At 34.4% G+C, this 15,000-nt stretch overlaps 1 protein-coding gene across 3 annotated transcripts in view; it reads left to right on the top strand.

Annotated features, from left to right (window-relative positions):
- FER (tyrosine-protein kinase Fer) overlaps nucleotides 1-15,000 on the top strand; it is a 195,288-nt gene that overhangs the window by 38,856 nt on the left and 141,432 nt on the right. Inside the window, exon 1 of one of the 3 annotated variants that reach the window (XM_068363496.1) lies at nucleotides 9,427-9,500. The exons of 1 other annotated variant lie outside the window; for it this stretch is intronic. The gene's annotated coding sequence lies outside the window, so the exon portion shown is untranslated. Of the gene's footprint in view, nucleotides 1-9,426; nucleotides 9,501-15,000 lie in introns of those variants that run through there. One more of the 3 variants, XM_068363495.1, reaches the window with a different exon arrangement.

Below are 15,000 nucleotides of genomic sequence, written 5' to 3'. Positions count from 1 at the left end.
GGAAATCATACCAAAACTTCTACCACAATCATGGTCACAGTTCGACAGTATTATATTAATGTACAAAAGAATGAAAATAAACTTATTTCCTGGTTGAAATTTCAGATAGAATAAGAAACCTTTCAGATGCTTTGTCAGAAACAAAGTTAGGTTTAAATGCATCATCTCCTAAGTAGTGAATATAAATCATGAACCTTTTTCTCTTGCTTCTCTAAAAGAAGTTGGGAAATTTAAGATTGAAAAAAAAAATTCTGAGAACTTCAAAAGTTCAAACTTGTAGCGGATATTTTTATGTTGAATAGGTTGACATAAGTCTCTTTTTATAGTTTTTATATGAAAGATCTATTTTAATGTTGTTACTGTTCTTGAAATATTTTATTTTAATTGTTCATTATTTTTCATGTAATTTATTTATTTCCTTATTTCCTTTCCTCACCGGACTATTTTCCCTGCTGTAGCCCTTGAGCTTATAGCATCCGGCTTTTCCAACTAGGGTTGTAGCTTAGCTAGTGATAATAATAACAATAATATTAATCTCTCCTGTTGTAGCCCTTGAGCTGATAGCATCCTGCTTTTCCAACTAAGGGTATAGCTTAGCTAGTAATAATAATAACAATGTTATCTCTCTCTCTCTCTCTCTCTCTCTCTCTCTCTCTCTCTCTCTCTCTCTCTCCAATGAAACATAGATAGGAAGGACGAAAGTATAACAACGATTTCAATTTGCGATGCTTCCCTCATCCTAATGCGAATCCTGCAGGCGGTAAACGCAGGTGGCTGCTGTCGGTGTTGGTGACCTTGTGAGTGATCATCGACTTCATCTTAAGGACGCTACATTTACTGCTATATTTGGGGAGAAACCTCACTCTGGCACCCTCCTGGTCAGCCCACCATCGATTTTTCGAATTTGGTAAATTTTTCTTTATTTTTGAAATTCTTAGATATCTTGGTCAGTGGTAATGTTATTTGGAAGTATGTTTGAACGTAGGGATGTACTGTAGGAGGTTATGCATCGGGATTTGTTGACGTCTTACTGTATTTTGTATAAGCATGTATAGCCTTTTTACTGTATTTTTTAGGTTTTCAAGAAATGGTCAAGTAGATTTACATTTATAGCAGAATCCACCATCAGGTCTCTATCGTTCTATCTTTACTCTTAGAGAGAGAGAGAGAGAGAGAGAGAGAGAGAGAGAGAGAGAGAGAGAGAGAGAGAGAGAGAGAGAGAGACGATTTAGCTGTTAATGCACTGTCTTGACATAAGAAATTGAGTCATGAATGGAGTGAGTAATGGTTAATGTCTGGAGATTGGATAAAATTGAAAGATCAAAGAGAAACTACAACAACCAGTGCAAGAGCTGTAAAGTGTTTGCAAGTGGAAAAGATATGAGCTTTTTGAAGTAAATATGATAGAGAATGGTTGGATGAGAGAAGAGGCACGTCTATAGGGTACCAGTGTGTATGTAAAATATTGGGAACAAACTTGGAGTGTGTATGGAAGGCGAGGTTGAAATGTGTAATGAGATTGTCGATCTAACTCTCTCTTTACAATGGAAGAGGATAATGGTGTTGATTGTCAGTGAAAGAAAATGGGTTAGAGGTTTGAGAGGAAATATGTTAGAATGTATTATCTGTCTGAGATGAACTAAAAGACTGACGAATGTGGAGGTATGTTTAAGTGGTAAAAAAGGACGAATCAAAGTCTTTTGAGAAAGTTTGAGCATGGGGAAATAATGGAAGGTAAAAGGGTTTCCTTTTTTTCCTTCGGGCTTGATGTATATGCTCACACATACACAGACACACACATACACATCGTCATCACTATCGTCATCATCTCCTACGCCTATTGACGCAAAGGGCCTCTGTTAGATTTCGCCAGTCGTTTCTATCTTGAGCTTTTAAATCAACACTTCTCCTTTAATCACCTCTTACTTCACGCTTAATATTTCTCAGCCTTGTAGGCATGTGTCTTCCAACTCTTTTAGTGCCTTTTGGAGACCAATTAAAATTTTGGTGAACTAATCTCTCTTGGGGAGTGTGAAGAGCATGCCAAAACCATCTCCATCTACCCCTCATCATGATCTCATTCACATTTGGCAATAGTGGAGCAGGTCAACGTTTTACCAACTTAGGCTTAGAGAGCATAAAAGGAGAGGAACCAGATTAGTATCAGCATATGCTTAGGTTCATAAATGGCACCCCTGTACGTATGGTTTGACATCTCTCTACTCCACTAATAGTGAGTAGACTCATATAATTCAATTCCCCAATGAACCCAAGGTGATGTATGCATTGTAAGGAGCCAATATTACAAGAAAAATTTACCAAGAGTAACGCCATCCTTGGGAATTTTAACTGTGGTTAAAGATGCAGTGGCACTCGTTATGCATCCATGAATATGCAGTTACATATTAGGTTCCTCTTATCTTAGTCCCTCTGCAGCTGTGTGAGTAATGTGTTGACGTGCTACTTTAATGATAGGTGGTTCATGTGGCATTGCCTTCTTAGGTAGTAGGTTGGCCAGGGCACCAAGCACCTGTTGAGATACTACCGCTGGAGAGTGATGGGGTCTTTTGACTGGCCAGATGGTACTACATTGGATCCTTCTCTCTGGTTACGGTTTATTTTCCCTTTTGCCTACACACATCCACACTGAATAGTCTGGCCTATTCTCTACATAGTCTCCTCTGTCCTCATTCACCTGACAACACAGATTGCCAAACAATTCTTCTCAGAAGGGGTTACTGCACTAATTGTTCAGTGGCCACTGTCCTCTTGGTAAGTGTAGAGGAGACTCTTTAGCTATGGTAAGCAGCTCTTCTAGGAGAAGGACACTCCAAATCAAACCATTGTTCTCTAGTCTTGGGTAGTGCCATAGCCTCTGTACCATGGTTTTCGACTGTCTTGGGTTAGATTTCTCTTGCTTGAGGGTATACTCGAGCACACTTTTCTATCTTATTTCTCTTCCTCTCGTTTTGTTAAAGTTTTTATAGTTTATATAGGAGATATTTATTTTTATGTCGTTACTTTTAGAATATTCTATTTTCCCTTTTTCCTTTCTTCACTGGGCTATTTTCCCTGTTGGAGCCCCTGGGCTTATAGCATCCTCCTTTTCTAACTAGGGTTGTAGCTTAGCTAGTAATAATAATAATAATACCGTATATATATATATATATATATATATACACACACACACACATGGGTGCGTGTACTGTATGTGTGTGTATTTATGTACTATAGCCACGAAAGACTGGGTAAGACGTGTATGGAGTTAGTACTTTAGTCTTATTTGTGACATCATCGGATTCACATTGACTAAATAATCAAGGTCATAGTATTTACACAGGAGAATGTGATCCAATCCATAAGCTGTCAGTTTCTGGAGGATTCCAGACAAGTAAGATTTTAGAAAAGATCAAAATATAGGCTTACTAGAAAACCGACCATGGCTTAAATCTAAATAGTTACTTTTGGTATAGGCAATAAAAAGAATTCGATAATACTTCTTTGGGTAAAGTCATTAATAAGGATTATCGCCCTGGTCACCAACCAAATGATTCTGTGACCTAATCTCAGCTAAAGCCCTTTTTAATCCCCCAGAGATGGGCATCTTATGCTGTTTTGTTCTGATAGAAATGTCTAGATGTTTGGCTGACATAATACAATTTACATTCGTATTGAATACTATCTTTTACATTATTGTCATTTCTGGAGGTATTCTTAATCAACACGTTTTTTATGTATAAAATTGGTCAAACTATGCTTATACTTAGTTTTTTTTTTTTTTTCTTTTTTCAAGAGAGGTATGACATCTAAAAACATTAATGAAATGATAAACATGGTATGATATTCATTGCTTCCTTTTCCTCTAAATGATTACTATTGATTGTTTTCTAAGCTCGATTCATACAGTTTTCTAACAATTATTTGGGATATCAAAGATTATTTGCAATTTCTTACATTTGTTGTAAAATCGTCTTCTGTTTACTCCATATTCTTAGTACCCTAATGAACCATAGAGGAAAAACCAGAGTACCTTATATTTTTAGAATGAACTGAGTAGAACTGTATATTTGGTAAGTTGTTGATTTGCTTTCTAAATATTAAACATTTAGATTTATCGACTTTTCTAACCACCAAAATGTTTAAAACGACATACTGTTATTTTCCTCCTTTTCTATATTAAATTTTAGAAGGAACCAATGAATTAATCATTGCAACAAAAACCTCTAGATGAAAATTTTCTTATAAAATACCGGGAACGTCATCAGCATAATAATACCAAAAGAATTGGGAGGACCAAACTGAATGTATCAGTTTTAATAAAAAAAAATCCATATACAGTATGTTGCATAAAAGACGGAACTAAGAATTATCCATAACCATCCCAAACACTCGTTCTTAAAAATCTGCCGCACTTACACTTTTTAATATACAAACAAATAAGTTCAATGTTTGTATTGGTTGGTAAAGGTAACTCGTGGAAATCTAAAATCATGAACAGGAACTTTTGTGAATAACGACGTCACATCAAAACTGCATAATCTGAGGTTAGAGATCATGCTCATATTTATGATTTATCGCAAAAATGAACTGAATATTTGTTTTTGTGAGGGTGAAATTGATCCTAAAATCGAAGAAAGTAATTTAATTAAATAACTGAATAGTTTGTAATTGATAAATCATGTTGTACTGATTGTTGGTCTTATTGGATTTCCTGGTTTATTGATTTTAATTAAAACCTGCTAATAAGGCAATGATGGTCCAATAGAATGAAATATAGGATTTCTCCTGCTTTATAATTGGTTTTAAGTTTTTGTTAAAATCTTTGATAACTTTATTTAGGGGATTACCTCAACAATAGAGGGGCATTTTTGCCATCCTATTATGAATTGGAATAAATTTTGATGATGACTGTGGTGTGAAAGATAAGATAATTACAGAATATGTGAAACGAAGAAGACAACATTGTGTATTCAGATTTAGAGAAGAAGCGGCTATAAGGAAGTCAAACCTGAGCTTGAATCTCCCCTATATATTAAAGAGCAAACTTTAATACTAGGTATGCTGGTAATTCTAATAGTCAGGCCTTCTCCATCATGAGGCTTAATGCTACACAGTATTCTAGAAGTTTTATTCCAGCTGTGACCAAGTTGTGAAATGATCTTCATAATCGGGTAGTTGAATCGGTAGAATTTCAAAAGTTCAAACTTGCAGCAAATGTTTTTGTGTTGAACGGGCTGACATTAGTCTCTTATTATTATAGTTTATATAAGAAAGATCTGTTTTAATGTTGTTACTGTTCTTAAAATATTTTATTTTAATTGTTTATTGCTTTTCATTTAGTTTATTCATTTCCTTATTTCCTTTCCTGACTTGGCTATTTTTCCCTATTGGAGCCCTTGGGCTTATAGCATCCTACTTTTCCAACTCGGGTTGTAGCTTAGCTTGTAATATATATATATATATATATATATATATATAATGTATATATATATGTATAATATATATACATATATTTTTTTTGTGGTCACAGAGTGGCATTGCCAGACGTATAAGTTAAACTATTATGTCTCTCCCCGTCCCTCGAGTAGTGGGGAGAGGGAGTAGTCATACCCTGGAGAGAAAGGATACCCCAAGAGGTACACTCAGAAACCAAAACTGCCGTGTTGTAATTAGGAATGGGGAATGGGGTGGGAAGGGTTGAAGTGTGTGTGCGTGTGCTTGTATGTGCATATTTATCTAAATATTTAGCCGTCGTTTTTTTGGCTGATCGCGTACACTAGTATATAATATTATCGGTAAAACTTCGTTATTGCACTAAACTGCGTATAGTGATCCCAAGTAAAAAAAAAGAAAATCGTTGCTATATAGATGTATTGCTAGTGTTGTAATAATAACTGAAATACAGTATATGAAACATTTTGAAACAGGTAGAAATGGGAAAAAAGAAAAAGTTGATGCCAGTGAGTTTAGCAAGACAGATGGGGAGGGCTTTTAAAGAGGAGGGCCTACATGCCAACTCTAGTCTTCTGTGTGGGTTTATAAAATGGGTGAGGATGTGGTAGTGACCATTGCCTTTTTTTTCTGAGCCACCTTTGTCAGGCAAAACTGTTTATATATATATATATATATATATATATGTATATATATATATATATACAGTATATATATGTGTATATGTGTGTGTTTGTGTATGTGTATATATATATATATATATATCCATATATATGTGTATATATACGTATGTATATATGTGTGTATATACAGTATATATATATATATATATATATATATACAGGGTGTCCCAAAAATGTATACACTGTTTGGATTGTTACAACCGGTTCAATTTATTGATATTAACGTGGAAAACAGATTCCCTTATTTTTTTAACATTCTCAAATTGGCCGAGTATCCTTACTTTTTCACTGTGCATTGTTTCTCTTCTGTAAATCTGTTTTCCACGTTGATATCAATAAATTGAACAAGTTGTATCAGTCCAAAGAGTGTATACATTATTTTGGGGACACCCTGTATATATACAGTGTATGTATGTATATATATATATATATATATATATATATATTCAGTATATAAATTAAAGAGTCAGACGTCGGAGACAGGAAAATTACATATTTGGTAAAGAAGTGATTCTGGATTAAGAGTATTCAAATCTCAATCGAGGTTCAACATCTTTTTAGATGAAGTGATGCGAGAGCTTAGAGAGAGGACAGTAGATGTGTGTGTGTGTGGGGGGGGGGGGGGGGGGAATTAAGTTTTGGATGAATAAATGAGATATGGAGTGGCTGATGATTGCAGATGATATGGGAGAAACTTTCGTTGGTAAACGAGTTTTCAAGAGGAAAATATTGAAAGACAATTTGAACAAGAGTAACGTGGTTAAATGTAAATTGGGAAGATAGACTTGTGAAAGATAACGCTTTTAGATAAATTAACAATGATAGTAAAAAAATAGAAGACGAATATCAAGGAAGGTAACAGGATATATTATTTTTATTATTATTATTATCATTATTATTATTATTATTATTCTTACTATTATTATTATTATTATCATTATTACAAGCTAGGCTATAACCCTAGTTGCAAAAGCATGATACTATAAGCTCAAAGGCTCCAACAGGGAAAAATAGCCTAGTGAGGAAAGGAAACAAGGAAATAAGTGAACTACAAAAGAAAAATAAACAATAAAAAGAATATTTCCAGAACAGTAACAACATCAAATTAGACATGCAAAATACTTGTTAGAGACTTGAATTGTTTGAGGAAGCCAAGTTGGGAATGTATGAATGTATTGTTGAACCAACTCACCTTTATGAAAATGAAATATGAATGTCGAATGCAAATGAAAGCCAAAAAATTTTATACTGCTTAGATTAAATTTCGGTTAGTGTATGTGGTTTAAGAAGAATTGTTATGTCGAAAACTGAGGACATAAAAAAAAAAAAAAAAAAAAAAAAAAAAAAAAAAAAAAAAAAAAAAAAAAAAACTGAGTTTTTGCATTTGTTAAAAGACGGATCAGAATGTTTTGAGGTCGTTTGGTTTAAGAGATTAGTGAATGGATGACGATAGATAATTGAAAAGTATATAATTTTAATTGTAACTAAAGAGAGAGAGAGAGAGAGAGAGAGAGAGAGAGAGAGAGAGAGATTTTGGAAAGGAAGTGCCCCGATATCCCGGAAGCGCAAGCGTGCATCCAAGATAGGGGTGAATAATGCAGTGCGGGAAGTAGGGTTGCACCCCTGCCTATGAACCTTCTGTTTAGAGGCAAGGAGCGACTCAATGTTGTGCAGTTTAATACATAGGTGTATCCATGATTCAACAGTTAAAAGGTAAATCGATCCATAAATTGAATGCTGATATATATATATATATATATATATACACACACATACATATAGATATATATATATACTGTATATATATATATATATACAGTATATATATATATATATATATATCCCTTTCTGAGTTGGAGTACCTTATCGTGGTGAGGGATTTGTGTTTCACCATGATCAGCAAAGCTGTACTTGTCAGGGCCACCCATACTAGGTTAGCTCGCTGTTGCTGCGGGCGATCAGACAAAAGTCTCTCATTATCACCAATCTGTAGTTGACCAGCTTGGTGATGAAAACTGGCCAAGCCCCCAGACATAAATAAGGACATGTCTGGGGCCTTTGTCCTGCAGTGGACTAGAAACGGCTGTATTTGTTTGTTGTACAGTATACTGTATATATATATATATATATATGTGTGTGTGTGTGTGTGTGTGCGCGTGCCAAGCATCCATCTGAGATCTTGAATCCATAGTAACAGTAGATGGCGGATACATACATTTCTTAATCAGTCTCAAGCATTCGATTACGAAAGCGTAAACATACAAAACTGTGCTTCCTTCAAGGGCATCATTCCAACGTCAGATGTTTAAGACAAACTTGAGACAAAGTTTGATAACATATTCACTGCTTGTTATGTCAATACTTTCGGGATTGCCTTGACACGCAGGGATGAAATGGCAGTATTACGTTCATGATTTATGAAGAAACTGCACGAACGAATAATGGAAAATGAAGTGAAAATCAAAGAGATATTCTCGATGGAGTTTAGAATTTGTAGTATAGAAAGCTCTAAAAGTTTGATATTGTTATGATGAAGGTTCCTTTTCTTTTGGCATTAAGTCACTGTGTATTCATATTAATTTTAACTTTTGCTTAAAACAATTCTTGCTAACCTATATGATTTTATTTAATGAAGTAATACTTTCAATCCCCTTAAACTCTGGTCTCTTATATGTATAATGTGTTGGATTACAAGTGTTTTTTTAATATTGTTTTGATATTTTCATCTCTCACTCTATTGCTTTCCTTTGTATTCCAAGAACATTTACGACATTACGATAATTTTAACTTAGGTTAATTATTTTCCCTCTATATTTTTACTCGTTACTTCTTGATTCTGGAATTATTTGCTTCCCTCTTTGCCTAAAGAACAATCACAGTGAAACTTGTTCAGTCGTGTTTAATTCTTTTGTGGTGCAATTTTTATATGTCGAGTCACTAGTATGGCATTCTTTGTGATATTTCGCTTAGAAATAATCAGGTTTTTATCATGCGTTCTGTTTTAACGTTCTTCACATCCCGAAGCGTGTATATATATATATATATATATATATATAAACGAAATTAATTAATTTCAAGCTTTCGATTTCCAAAGTTTATTATTTTAAAACCACTCGATGAACCCTAATGCAAGAAAGCATCTATCACATAAAACATCGTAAGGAATTAAGGATAAGAATAAATGGTAATTAGCAACTGGTGCACCTGACAAGGCAACCCCTCCCCCTCCCTCCCCTCCCCAAGGCGTATTCCACCTGTGCTCTTCTCCTCACTCTCCAGGACCAGGAGGATCACATCAGCGATCCATCGTCGTCTGCAGCCAGTCACTGTTGTGCTGGAGTGCCGTGTGGACTCATATCGTTCCCGGTGTGGTATTGTGGGTTGCGTCGACGGTTGGGTTGTGTTGTCTGTGCAGGTGCGGATTTACGAGGCCAGTCAGTGGCAGTTTGAACTGTTTCCCTGAATTAAGTAGCACTGATATAGTTACGGGATTAAAAAAGAGCATCCTGGATGGGATAATTATCTGGCAGGAGTATTGAAGTCACCACATTACGTACCCGAGCCAAAATAGCTTGACCGAGAGCTAGTTGAACTGGCTGGCGGCTGTGGTGCTGCCCACACTGAACTTACCTGTGTTGAGAGAAGGAGAAAAAAAAAGTTTGGATCATAAGATAAAGACTAAATAGCATCCGAGGTCTTTTATCATATATTTTGGACTTGTGATATTCAGATATACGTTAAATTATTTTTTTTTTAATGTCATAAGTGAAAAATGAAAATTAAATGACCATATAAAAATCTTATACCGCTTTTACGTTTGAAAAATCTGTTAGATTGTTAATCTATTTATGTGAAGGCATTTCCTGTGGTCATGTGTAAATTGCGGAAGGTTTTCTTTTAACATTTATGCTTTTTAGCTAAAATTATTGTTTAAATAACTTTTATAAGTAATTCTGAGTAATCCTGAATTTTTTTAAATGAATGTTTTAAAATTACTATATACACTGCTTCTTTAACAGTTTCAATGTTTGTGATAAGCATAGCCTGGAATCCTTTATCTACTGTTTATCTTTTAATGTCTTCATTTCCTTTTCCTATTATACCTGCAGTCGTGCTAACAATGAGAGAGGAGAGAGAGAGAGAGAGAGAGAGAGAGAGAGAGAGAGAGATTTAGTTGTGAGGGTAGAGTTCTTTGCTGATTGTATTCGATTGAAACGCATTAAAGCTCCAAATTCCTTGTAGTTCATTGTATGTTTTCATGCCCAGCCCACTAACAAAGTCTCTCTCTCTCTCTCTCTCTCTCTCTCTCTCTCTCAGCTCTCTAAATTTAACTACTGTTTTCTATATTTACACATGGTGAACTCTCTCTCTCTCTCTCTCTCTCTCTCTCTCTCCACATTCACATAAATTTAACTACTGTGTTCTCTATATTTACACATAGATGAACCCCCCCCCCTCTCTCTCTCTCACTCTCTCTCTCTCTCTCTCTCTCTAAAATAACATATTTCTCTGGTGATTTGTCACAAACCTCTTCGACTTAGATTTAATTGATGACCATGAGTTCCCATAACCTTGAAAGTACCACTTAACCATCAAATCAGAGAAAGGTATTTCCTTACAAACCGATCATTATGCAGTTATTTTGGTCTGCTTCTAATTACCCTTGTGGTGGCCTATTGGAAACGTCCCTGCCTGGCGATCTACTCAAACTCGTTAGTTTATTGTAGTATGTGCAACCTCACCATCCTTGTTAGCTAGGAATGAGGGATTTGGAGGCATATAGGTCTGTCTGCTGAGTCATCATCAATCATTGCCTGGCTCTCCCTGATCTTAGCTTGGGTGGAGGGGAGGCTTGATTGCTGATTATATGTATATATGGTCAGTCCCTAGGAAATTGTCCTACTAGCTAATGCATTGTCACTATCCGTTGCTTCTGGCTTTCACGAGCGACCTTTAAACCTTTAAATAAGATATCTCCAAATCTCCAAATCTTATTTAGGAATGATAATTTTGAAACAGAATGCATTCGTTATCTATTTACGGAGGAAATTGAACAAAACAAAAAAATTCAGAAATAGCATTAGTTGCTGTGCCGAGACGACATAGCCTAATCTTCCTCAGAAGTTAAATACGTAACAGCGTCGGAAATTGGATCAGAATTATGTCGTGAAGACAACTCCCTTTGTTGGTCTCTTGTTTAGGGGGAAAACGGGTTGAAAACGACACCTTTCCTCCTTATGACGAATAGAAGGAGAGAGGAATTGCTATTTAGTGTCGACAAGGCCAACTTGCATTTCTTCACATGCAGCTTAATCGCCATTGTAGAAAGATTATGCAGATCAATTGCGTTTACTGAAAGGATGACATAAATGTTTATATTCGTTTAATTTTTGATACACTATTCTTGACGAGTGCAGTTTTAGGTCAACTTTTTTCACATTAATTAATTTTTATAGATTATATAAGGTGAACCGATTATTCAATTTGGAGGGTCTTTATGAATATTCTCTCTCTTTCTCTCTCTCTCTCTCTCTCTCTCTCTCTCTCTCTCTCTCTCTCTCAAAATTCAAACTTCCATAGATCAGATAAACTCAAAATTCAAACTGCTATTGATCAAATCAACTCAAAGTCAAACTTCCGTAGGTCAAATCAACTCCAAATTCAAACTTTTTTTTTTTTAGATCAAATCAACTCAAAATTCAACTTCCATAGATCAGATCAACTCCAAATTCAAACTTCCATAGATCAGATCAAATCAAAAGTCAAACTTCCATAGATCAAATCAAATCAAAAGTCAAACTTCCAAAGGTTAAATCAACTCAAAATTCAAATTCGATAGATCAAATCAACTCAAAATTCAATCTTCCATAGATTAAATCAAATCAAAAGTCAAACTTTCAAAGGTTAAATCAACTCAAAATTCAAACTTTGATAGATCAAATCAACTCAAAATTCAATCTTCCATAGATTAAATCAATTCAAAATTAAAACTTCCTTTGATCAAATCAATTCAAAATTTGAGTGAGGCTAACTTAGCCAACATAAGACATTGCATCTAATATATATTTCGCTTCCGCAGGAGAAACCAAGTAATTTAGCCATGTTCTATTGAATCCTATTGTGTAGGGCAGTTGATACTTTGCAATGTCAGTTGCCTAGTAGTTAGGTTATTGTGTTTTGTTGCTATTATGTTGGACGGGGTCGTTGGGTTAATATTTATTTTCAGTAATATTTGTTGAATGTGAAAGGGTTACATCCTCTAATTTTCCTTATCTTGTGGTGGGATATATAGAGAGTATATTTATATATACTGTATATATATATATATATATGTGTGTATATATATATTTATATATAATATATATATATATGTATGTATATATTTATGTGTGTGTGGGCGTTTGTGTTATCGATTTTATACCCCCATTTAACATGTTCTGGGATAAACATCGTGATTCTTCCAGAAACTTAAGTCTTTAGTAGCGTTTCTTTTCAGCCTTTCTGTATAAATATTATATATCTAATTTTGTTTAGCATTATATTGTGACCTTGTATTAATACTGCGTCATCTGCCGCACATATGACTGATGTTTGTCATGCGTCTCGGTCTTTGTTTGTCTTCGAGTAATGACGCTTTGTTTCTTTTGATTCATTGACTGTGCATGTAACTTCAACTAATGGGTCATACTTCAGAATTGTGATACTTGCAATATCTATACCCACTTAGGTATTTTATGGACACTGCTATTTTACCAAAGGGAACTTTATGAAAGTCTTTAGTTTCACCTGTGTCCGTGAGCTGAAATAAATGGCCAGACACTCCAAATAACCCCAAATTTTCGACGATAATGCAGATGTTACTCCTCGTTTGTCTTTGATCTCTGATATCACGGTTCAATGTGCAAATCTATTACATCAAGCTGTCTTTCTTACTCACAGTCTGCAACCTTTCATCGCATTACCCACTACCTTTAGTGTAATTTGATATGGAAATTACTGTGCTTGATCACACGCCATGATAGCTATGAGAAGGTATATCATTGAAATTATGATTTATCCTCGTGACCAAACATTTTTTTGTATCTGAACTACGGTTTTGACCTTGGGCTGGTTGATTGCTTAAGTGATCTTCAACCTCATGAAAAGGTAGTTTAAATTCCTCTTCTACATAGTCATGTTTCTTTTGATTGCTTTTCAAAGCAAAGAATGATTATAGCAAGGCTGAAATTTGGAAGTTTACAAAGTTTTGTATCCTGCTGTTCTAATATTAGTGCAGTTGTTCTTCCTGGGTATTTAATTTTATGTATCCACCAACAACATCAACAACAACAAATGCAATCGTTTCTTGTCCACTGAAGGACAAAGGCCTCAGAAATGTCTTTATTGATATCTGGGCTTTAGCTAGTTTTCATCACCACGCTGTTCACTGTTGATTGGTGATGAAATATAGTACTTTGCAAGTTCACCAGCAGTTAAACCTGTGCTACAGCTGTTTTCTCTACACGAAGTCTATTGACCTTTTGTTCAATCAAGAAAAGGTTAACCAGACAGTCATTTGGTAGGACCAGACATGCTTATTAATGTAATATCGTCTTACAAGACAGTAAGGATATATATATATATATATATATGTGTGTGTGTGTGTGTGTATATATTATACATATATATATATGTATATATATACATATACATACATATATATATATATATATACAGTATATATATATATATATATATGTGTGTGTGTGTGTATATATTATACATATATATATGTATATATATACATATACATATATATATATATATATACAGTATATATATATATATATATATACTATAATAGGTAGATAGATGAAATATGTCTCATTGACTTATGGATTCATAAAAATCATCTCCTGACTGAGATGGGTCAAGATTTATTTAGAAAATAATAAACCCATACATTTATTCAGCATTTATTTGCAACGAATTATTCTAATAATAACAATAAAAATAAAGTATTAAGTAAAATGCAGGATAATAAAAAGTCTACGTAATATGAAAAATGCTTAAACTCACGTGGCTTGATAGAAATGCCAAAATCGCCTGATCTGGTATTTATAGGTCTGGGGGATGAAGTTGGGCGGGGCTCTTGTGCAAGGAGGCACTGCAACCGAGCACTGTTGTGAGAGAAAGTGAACTGAATTTCATACCTTTTCTAAATATTAACGCAGATTATTCGCATTTTGTAATATGTAGATATATATATGTATAAATTCATATATATGCACATTAAACATATTGTTTATATATATATATATATATATTATATATATATATATATATATATAAATTATATATATATATATATATATATATAAATTATATATATATATATATATATATGCAGTACGTTTATATGTGTATATATATATGTGTGTGTACTGTGCATATTGCATTTACGTTAAATTTTCTGGTTATAGCTATTGTTTCTTCTAAACTTGTAACTCAAAATTAGACCCTCTCTCTCTCTCTCTCTCTCTCTCTCTCTCTCTCTCTCTGTCAGCAAAGTAAAAAAAAGATATATTAACTTTTTCCTAACTATGAAAAAAATAATTGACTTTACATGTTCGGTATGAGTCAACTTTTTATTTTTCTCTTACACATTTTTTTTTCCAATGCGTCCAGTTCTACTTTCACTCGGCCGCTGTCTCGCAAGTCGTCTTTTAAATCCAGGTTAACGGGAGGATCAGAAACGCCGTAAAGGCACTGAGCTGATACAACGGTAAATGCAACCTGTAAATAAGAGATAATCGACGCCGGGTCAGAGCGGTGGCGAAATTCAGCTAACCCCCCCTCCCCCTCCCCCCCAATCTGACTTAATCAG

This window comes from Palaemon carinicauda, chromosome 40 (genome assembly GCF_036898095.1).
Source record: "Palaemon carinicauda isolate YSFRI2023 chromosome 40, ASM3689809v2, whole genome shotgun sequence".
Lineage (NCBI taxonomy): Eukaryota > Metazoa > Arthropoda > Malacostraca > Decapoda > Palaemonidae > Palaemon > Palaemon carinicauda.
Note: the sequence above shows the minus strand (reverse complement) of the source record. Positions and strands in the feature narration are given on the sequence as shown.